At 36.8% G+C, this 8,750-nt stretch overlaps 1 pseudogene; it reads right to left on the bottom strand.

The window, feature by feature from the left end:
• Positions 1-768: 768 nt before the first annotated feature.
• On the bottom strand, positions 769-1,848 carry LOC138174825 (large ribosomal subunit protein eL39-like; annotated as a pseudogene).
• Positions 1,849-8,750: the final 6,902 nt, after the last annotated feature.

The raw sequence follows: 8,750 nt of genomic DNA, 5'->3' as shown, positions 1-8,750 counted from the left end.
TCTGCCATACTATATTCCAGTTTTCCTAGCAGTTTTTGTCAAACAGTGAGTGCTTATCCCCAAAACCAGGGTCTGGGGGTTTATCAAACAACAGATTACTATAGTCATTGACTTCTGAATCTCGTGTGCCTAATCTATTCCATTGATCCATGACTCTATTCCTCAGCCAGTACCAAGTAGTTTTGAGGACTGCTGCTTTATAATACAGATTGAAATCTGGTGTAGCTAGTCCACCTTCCCTAGCATTTCTTTTCATTAATTCCCTTGATATTCTGGACCTTTTGTTCTTCCAAATGAATTTTGTTACTATTATTTCTAGCTCTATAAAGTAGTTTTTTGGTAAATTTATTGGTATGACACTAAATATATAATTTAATTTAGGTAAAATTGTCATTTTTATTATATTAGCTTGACCCAGCCACAAGCAATTGATGTCTTTCCAATTAGTTAGATCTGACTTTATTTGTGTGAAAAGTGTTTTGTAGTTGTGGTCATATAGGTTCTGGTTTTGTTTTGGCAGGTAGATTCCCAAATATTTTATAATGTCTACAGTAACTTTAAATGGGATTTCTCTTTCTATCTCTTGCTGTTGAATTTAATTGGAAATATGTAGGAATGCCGAGGATTTATGTGCGTTTATTTTATATCCTGCAACTTTGCTAAATTTATTTATTGTCTCAAGTAGTTTTTTACTTGATTCTCTAAGTATATCATCATATCATCTGCAAAGAGTGATAACTTGGTCTCCTCTTTGCCTACTTTGATTCCTTTGATTTCTTTTTTTTTTTTTTTGTAGAAGCCCTTTATTAGCAGAATTGCATCTTCAGAAAACTGTGAAGCCATTCACCCAGACCAGGTCTAGTTCCTAACAAAAGGTTGGGCTTTCCCGAACACACAAATAACCAACAACTGAGAAGTTGCCAACACTTAAATTTACCACCTCCCAACAAGGAACAAAGACGGCTTATTGTATGAAATAAGCAGGGGGTCAATAGGTTACTCCTCTGATTATGAGTTTGATAATCTAACACAGTCAGCTGTGCATAATCTGGCTGAGACAGCTCCGGATTAGCAGCACTGGTGGCTTACACTAAAGGCTTGCAAATCTTAAGATCCCCCACAACAACCCTGTGAGGTAGGTGCTCTCTTATAACTCCTTAAAACACAAAACAAAACACGGAGAGGTTATTGTGACAGCTTGTTCAAGGCAGGGCTAGAGCTTGGTTCTTTTTGACAAGAGTAACTTGTTTCATTATGATCTCTGCCTTTTAAGCATAACCTGAAACATACAAATGCTACAGAGATGCAGATAACAGTAATTTAAACTATATCACAACACACAATACCCAAATTCATGGATGAAATTTATGAAAACATTTAAGGGTAAGACAATTTTAACGGTTCTTCGGGGTCTTATTTTGATGTCTGCATCTTAGCAGAGGGTTTCCCAAATGGAGGGCAACAGTGGCATTTTCTTCTTATTGGGGACAATGAGGTGCCTGAGTGATTGATGGATGAATGATGGGTGGATGGATTGATGAATGGAAGGATGCCATGGTGGGGGGGGGGGGGAGGTGGTCTTGGTGCTGAATGTCTTTCATTGCACTGGCCATTCATTCACAGTTCTTTATAATCCGAGCTTGGTCCTTCTCCAGTGTCTTCTTTTTGAATTGTACCTGATCTTGTTACCAGTTTTCATTCAAATCCATTGCGGGATGGGACGATTCTGCTTCTGTTTCTTGGCCAGGAACCTCTTGATTCTAAATGTTTTATGAGAGGACATGATGATGGGATGACAGCCGAGCTTCCACCATGATGGCTGGATGGGCGAAAAAGGCCCTTTGATTTCTTGTTCTTCTCTAATTGCTACTGCTAACATTTCTAGTACCAGATTGAATAAGAGGGGTGAGAGTGGACATCCTTGTTTCACCCCTCATCTTATTGGAAATGCTTCTAGCTCCTCCCCATTACATATAATACTTGCTGATGGCTTTAAATAGATGCTACCTATTATTTTAAGGAAGGCTCCATTTATTCCTATGCTTTCTAATGTTTTTAATAGGAATGGATGTTGTAGTTTGTCAAAAGCCTTTTCTGCATCTGTTGAGAGGATCATGTGGTTTCTGATAGTTTTATTGTTGATATGATCAATTATACTGATGGTTTTCCTAATATTAAACCATCCTTGCATTCCTGGAATAAATCCTACCTGATCAAAGTGTATTATTCTTGAGATAAGTTGCTGTAGTCTTTTGGCTAGTATTTTATTTAGAATTTTTACATCTATATTCATGAGGGAGATTGGTCTATAATTTTTTTTCTCTGTTTTATCTCTTCCTGGTTTAGGTATCAGTACAATATTTGTGTCATAAAAAGAATTTGGTAGGACTCCTCCTTCAGTAATTTTCCGAAAAAAATTATAGAGAATCAATTGTTCTTTAAATGTTTGAGAGAATTCACTAGTAAATCCATCTGGCCCTGCTGATTTTTTTCCTAGGGAGCTGACTGATGGCTTGTTCAATTTCTTTTTCTGAGAGATGATTATTTAAGTAATTTAATTCCTCTTCAGTTAATCTGGGCAACTTGTATGTTTGTAAATATTCATCCATTTCCCTAAGATTGTCAAATTTATGTGCATACAATTAGGAAAAATAATTCCTAATTATTGTTTTGATTTCCTCTTCATTGGAGGTAGATTCACCCTTTTCATTTTTGATACTCATAATTTGGTTTTCTTTCTTTTTTTTATCATATTGACTAAGGGTCTATCAATTTTATTGTTTTTTTTTTCATAAAACCAGCTCTTGGTTTTATTTATTAATTCAACAGTTTTCTTAATTTCAATTTTATTAATCTCTCCTTTGGTTTTCAATATTTCTAATATGGTATTTAATTGGGGATTTTGAATTTGTTCTTTTTCTAGGTTTTTCAATTACATGTCCAATTCGTTGACCTCCCTTTTCTCTAATTTAATCATTTATGCACTCAGGGATATAAAACTTCCCCTAAGAACTGCCTTTAATGTATCCCACAAATTTTGGTGTGTTGTCTCATTATTATCATTCTCTTGAATGAAATTAAAGATTGTTTATATAATTTCTTGTTTGACACACTCATTCTTTAAGATTAAATTGTTTAATTTGCAAGTAGTTTTTAGTCTGTCTATCCCTGGCCCTTTATTGCATATAATTTTTATTGCATCATGATCTGAGAAGGATGCATTTAATATTTCTGCCTTACTGCATAGAATTGTGAGGTTTTTGTGCCCTAGAACGTGGTCAGTTTTTGAGTATGTGCCATGAACCGCTGAGAAGAAAGTATATTACTTTTTATGCCCATTCAGTTTTCTCCAGAGATCTATTATATCTACCCTCTCTCATATCCTGTTTACCTCCTTAACTTCTTTCTTGTTTATTTTGAGGTTGGATTTATCAAGTTCAGAGAGGGGGAGATTAAGGTCTCCCACTAGTATAGTTTTGCTATCTACTTCTTCCTTTAATTCCTTTACCTTCTCCTCTAGGAATTTGGATGCTACACCACTTGGTGCATATATGTTAAGTAATGATATTGCTTCATTCTCGATGGTGCCTTTTAACAGGATATAGTTTCCTTCCTTATCTCTTTTAATTAGGTCAATTTTTGCTTTTGCTTTATCTGAGATAAGGATTGCTATGCCTGCTTTTTTTTTTGCTTTAGCTGAGGCATGATATATTTTACTCCAGCCTTTTACCTTTACCTTGTGTGTATCCCTCTGTTTCAGTTGTGTTTCCTGTAAATAGCATATTGTAGGATTATGATTTCTAATCCATTCTGCTATCCATCTCTGTTTTATGGCAGAGTTCATTCTATTCACATTTACAGTTATGATTGTGATCTGTTTCTTTCCCTTCATCCAATCCCACCCCTGTTAATGTTCATATTTTCTCCCCCAAATCCCTCCCCCCTTAATAGTTTTCCTTTTGACCACTGCCCCCCTCAATATTCCCTTATCAGCCCCCCTCCCTTTTCCTCCCCTTTCTCCTTACTTCTTACCTCCCTACAAACCCCCACCCGCCTTTCATAGCCTTTTCCCCCTCCTACTGCCTGTAGGATATTTTTATACTTAATGAATATGTTATTTCTTCTTCGCACCAAGAGAAACAGGAACAAATCTCCTGTGAAGCACCTCTCCCTCCCCTCTTTCCCTCTAAAATGATACTTTTTGCCTTTCTTCTCCATAGAGTCCTACGCTTAACTGGTTGTTATTCCCTCCTTGTACCAGAACCAATGAGGGAAAAGCTCATGTGATTCCCATCTCCCTCCCCTCTTTTCCTCTGCTATACAGTTTTTATGCCTCCTTGTGTGGCATAATTTACCCTTTCCCACTTCATTCATTCCCTTTATTCCATTGCATTCCCTTTGTAGCCCTTAATAAGATTTTTTTTAAATTGTCATTTTGTGTATTTTATACTCATACCCTCTACTTGTCTATAACCGGTTTGCTCTTGTCAAATAGTAGGGTGTATGTGTGTTTTACTTGTTTACCTTTCTAAGTCACTGTTGCTCTCATAATTGGAGGTTGAATTTTCCATTGAGTTATGGCTTTATTATCAAGAAGGTCTGGAACTCTGTTATATCGCTGAATGACCATCTCTTTGGTCACTGGAAGAATATGCTCAGTCTCGCTGGGTATGTGATCCTTGATTGTAACCCAAGCTCTTTTGTCTTCTGGAAAATTGTATTCTACTGCCTACAATCTTTCAGTGTAGAGGCTGCCAAGTCCTGTGCAATCATCACTGTGGACCCTCGATATTTGAATTGTTTCTTTCTGGCTGCTTGAAGTATTCTCTCTTTTATCTGGTAGTTCTGGAGTTTGGCCACAACATTCCTAGGATTTTTCAGTTTGGGATCTCTTTCAGCAGGTGTCCATTGGATTCTCTTGATTTCTATTTTATCCTCAGGTTCTGGTATCTCAGGGCAGTTTTCCTTAACGAGCTCTTGGAGAATGTTGTCCAGGATCATTTTTTCATCATGATTTTCTGGTAGGCCTATGATTCTCAGATTATCTCTCCTGGATCTGTTTTCCAGGTCAGTTATTTTTTCTTTGAGGTATTTTACTTCTTTTTCTAATTTTTCATTCTTGTTGTTTTGTTTGACTAATTCTTGGTTCCTCATAGAGTTATTTGTTTCCATTTGGTTGATTCTAGTTTTTAGCAAATCATTTCCCTTGGTTAATTTTTGGAACTCCTTTTCCATATCATACACTTTTCTTTTTAGTGAGATGTTTCCTCATTATAATGTTTTTCTAATTCTGCTATTTTGGTTTTGAGAGAATTATTCATTTTGTCTTCTATCTCTCTCATTTGGTTTTCAAAGTTCCTTTTGATCTCATCTAGGAGAGACTTCTGTGCTTGGGACCCATTACCTGTTGACATTTCAGCTGTGGGTGTGAAGTCCACATTGTCTCCCTCTGAGTTTGGTTCCTCCCTCTGAGGATAGTAGGACTCCAGAGTCTTTGTCTTTTTAGTCTGCTTTCTACCCATTTTGAGTCAGGGCCCTAGCCACGCCCTTCCTCTAGGGATCCCAAGCCTTTACTGTAGAGGGCTTTGCTCTGGGGCAAGAGTTACTATGTTTTCAGGGTCAGAGGGGGAGTTTGGAGCAAGTGAGGTTCACTCTGTCATCTTGGTCTTTGGAGGTCCTGAAAGGGTTTTTTTTTTTTAATTTCTGGGCTATGAAGTGGTAGCCCCAGGAGTGTTTGCTGTCCAGGACAGGGGCCCCTGTATTTACTTCTTACCTTGCTCTTTCCAGTCCCAGACCTTTGGTGATAGGCCTGGTAGCGGCCCTTGTGGTTGATGGGAAGACTTGACCTCCAAGTTGATCAGGCGGGGCCTGCCTCTGCCAAGAAAACATCGCTCTAAAAAGAAAAGTGTATGATATGGAAAAGGAGCTCCAAAAATTAACCAAAGAAAATGATTTGCTAAAAACCAGAATCAACCAAATTGAAACAAATAACTCTATGAGGAACCAAGAATTAGTCAAACAAAAGAACAAGAATGAAAAAATAGAAAAAAAGAAGTAAAATATCTCAATGGAAAAATAACTGACCTGGGAAACAGATCCAGGAGAGATAACCTAAGAATCATAGGCCTACCAGGAAATCATGATGAAAAAATGATCCTGGACAACATCCTCCAAGAGCTCATTAAGGAAAACTGCCCTGAGATACTAGAACCTGAGGGTAAAATAGAAATCGAGAGAATCAACCGGACACCTGCTGAAAGAGATTCCAAATAGAAAAGTCCTAGAAATGTTGTGGCCAAATTCAAGAACTACCAGGTAAAAGAGAAAATATTTCAAGTGGTCTGAAATAAACAATTCAAATATCAAGGAACCAAAGTGAGGATTGCACAGGATTTGGTAGCCTCTACACTGAAAGATCAGAGGCAGTGGAATTCAATTTTCTGCAAGGCAAAAGAACTCGGGTTACAACCAAGGATCACCTACCCAGCGAGACTGAGCATATTCTTGCAGGCAAAAAGATGGTCATTCAATGATATAACAGATTTCCAGACCTTCCTGATGAAAAAGCCAGAGCTCAATGGAAAATTCAACCTTCAATTACAAGATGTAAGAGTGACATAGGAAGGGAAACAAGGAACACACACACACACACATACACACACACACACACACTGTTATTTAATAAGAGCAAAATGTTTATAGACAAGTAGAGGGTATGAGTGTAAGTTACACAAAATGACAATTAAAAAAATATCTTATTAAGGGCTACAAAGGGATTTCAATGGAAGAAGAGGAATGAATGAAGTAGAAAAGGGTAAATTATGGCACACAAAGAGGCATAAAAACAAAATAGCAGAGGAAAAGAAGGGAGGGAGATGAATATTATATGAGCTTTTCCCTCATTGGGTCTGGTGCAAAGAGGGAATAACAACCAGTTAAGCATAGGACTTTAGGAAGAAGAGACACAAAACATATCATATTAGAGGGAAAGAGGGGAGGGAGAGGAGCTTCGTATGGGATTTGTTATTGTCACTCTTGGTGCAAAGAAGAAATAGCATACTTCATTAAGTATAAAAATGTCCTACAGGCAGTAGGATGGGGAAAGGGCTATGAAAGGTGGGGGTGGTTAGTAGGGAGGGAAGAAGTAAGGGGGAAGGGGAGGAAAAGGGAGGGGGGCCTGATAAGGGAATACTGAGGGAGGCGGTGGTCAAAAGGAAAACTATTAAGGAGGGAAAGGGAGAAGGGGAGAAAAAATTTAAGCATTAACAGGGGAGGGAATAGGATGGAGGTAAAGAAACAGATAATAATCATAACTGTAAATGTGAATGGAATGAACTCTCCCAGAAAATGGAGGTGGATAGCAAAATGGATTAAAAATCATAATCCTGCAGTATGCTATTTACAAGAAACACATCTGAAACAGAGGGATACACACAGGGTAAAGGTAAAAGGCTGGAGTAAAATATATCATGCCTCAGCTAAAGTAAAAAAAGCAGGGACAGCAATCCTTATCTCAGATAAAGCAAAAGCAAAATTTGATCTAATTAAAAAAGATGAGGAAGGAAACTATATTCTGCCAAAAGGCACCATCGAGAATGAAGCAATATCTTAACTTAATAAGTTAATCTTAAATTAATAACATATATGCACCAAGTGGTATAGCATCCAAATTCCTAGAGGAGAAGGTAAGGGAATTAGAGGAAGAAATAGATAGCAAAACTATACTAGTGGGAGACCTTAATCTCCCCCTCTCTGAGCTTGATAAATCCAACCTTAAAATAAACAAGAAAGAAGTTAAGGAGGTGAACAGGATATGAGAGAGGGTAGGTATAATAGATCTCTGGAGAAAACTGAATGGGCATAAAAAGGAATATACCTTCTCAGCGGTACATGGCATGTACACATATACTAGGACATAAAAACCTCACAATTCAGTGCAGAAGGCAGAAATAATAAATGCATCATTCTCAGATCATAATGCAATAAAGGGCCAGGGAAAGACAGACTAAAAACTAATTGGAATCTAACCTACTTAATCCTAAAGAATGAGTGGGTCAAACAAGAAATCATAGAAACAATCAGTAACTTCATTCAAGAGAATGACAATAATAAGACAACATACCAAAATTTGTGAGATGCAGCAAAAGCAGTTTTTAGGGGAAGTATTATATCCCTGAGTGCATACATGAATAAATTAGAGAAAAGGGAGGTCAATGAATTGGGCATACACTTAAAAAGCTAGAAAAATAAAACAAATTCAAAATCCCCAATTAAATACTAAATTAACAATATTTAATACCAAAGGAGAGATTAATACAATTGAAATTAAGAAAACTACTGAATTAATAAATAAAACTAAGAAATGGTTTTATGAAAAAAAAACAATAAAATTGATGGACCCTTAGTCAATATGATAAAAAAAAGAAAGAAGAAAACCAAATTATGAGTATCAAAAATTAAAATTGTGAACCTACCACCAATGAAGGGGAAATTAAAACAATAATTAGGAATTATTTTGCCCAGTCGTATGCACATGAATTTGACAATCTTAGGGAAATGGATGAATATTTACAAAAATATAGGTTGCCTAAATTAACTGAAGAGGAAGTAAATTAAATAACTCCACCTCAGAAAAAGAAATCGAACAAGTCATCAGTGAACTCCCTAGGAAAAAATCTCCAGGGCCAGATGGATTTACTAGTGAATTCTATCAAACATTTAAGGAACAATTGATTCCAATACTCTACAAA

The sequence above is a fragment of the Petaurus breviceps genome, unplaced genomic scaffold, assembly GCF_028583685.1.
Source record: "Petaurus breviceps papuanus isolate PSGF00001 unplaced genomic scaffold, PetGlider_PUasm1.0 76, whole genome shotgun sequence".
NCBI classification, from domain to species: domain Eukaryota; kingdom Metazoa; phylum Chordata; class Mammalia; order Diprotodontia; family Petauridae; genus Petaurus; species Petaurus breviceps.
The sequence above is the reverse complement of the archived record's forward strand: the minus strand, read 5'-3'. Positions and strand labels throughout refer to the sequence as shown.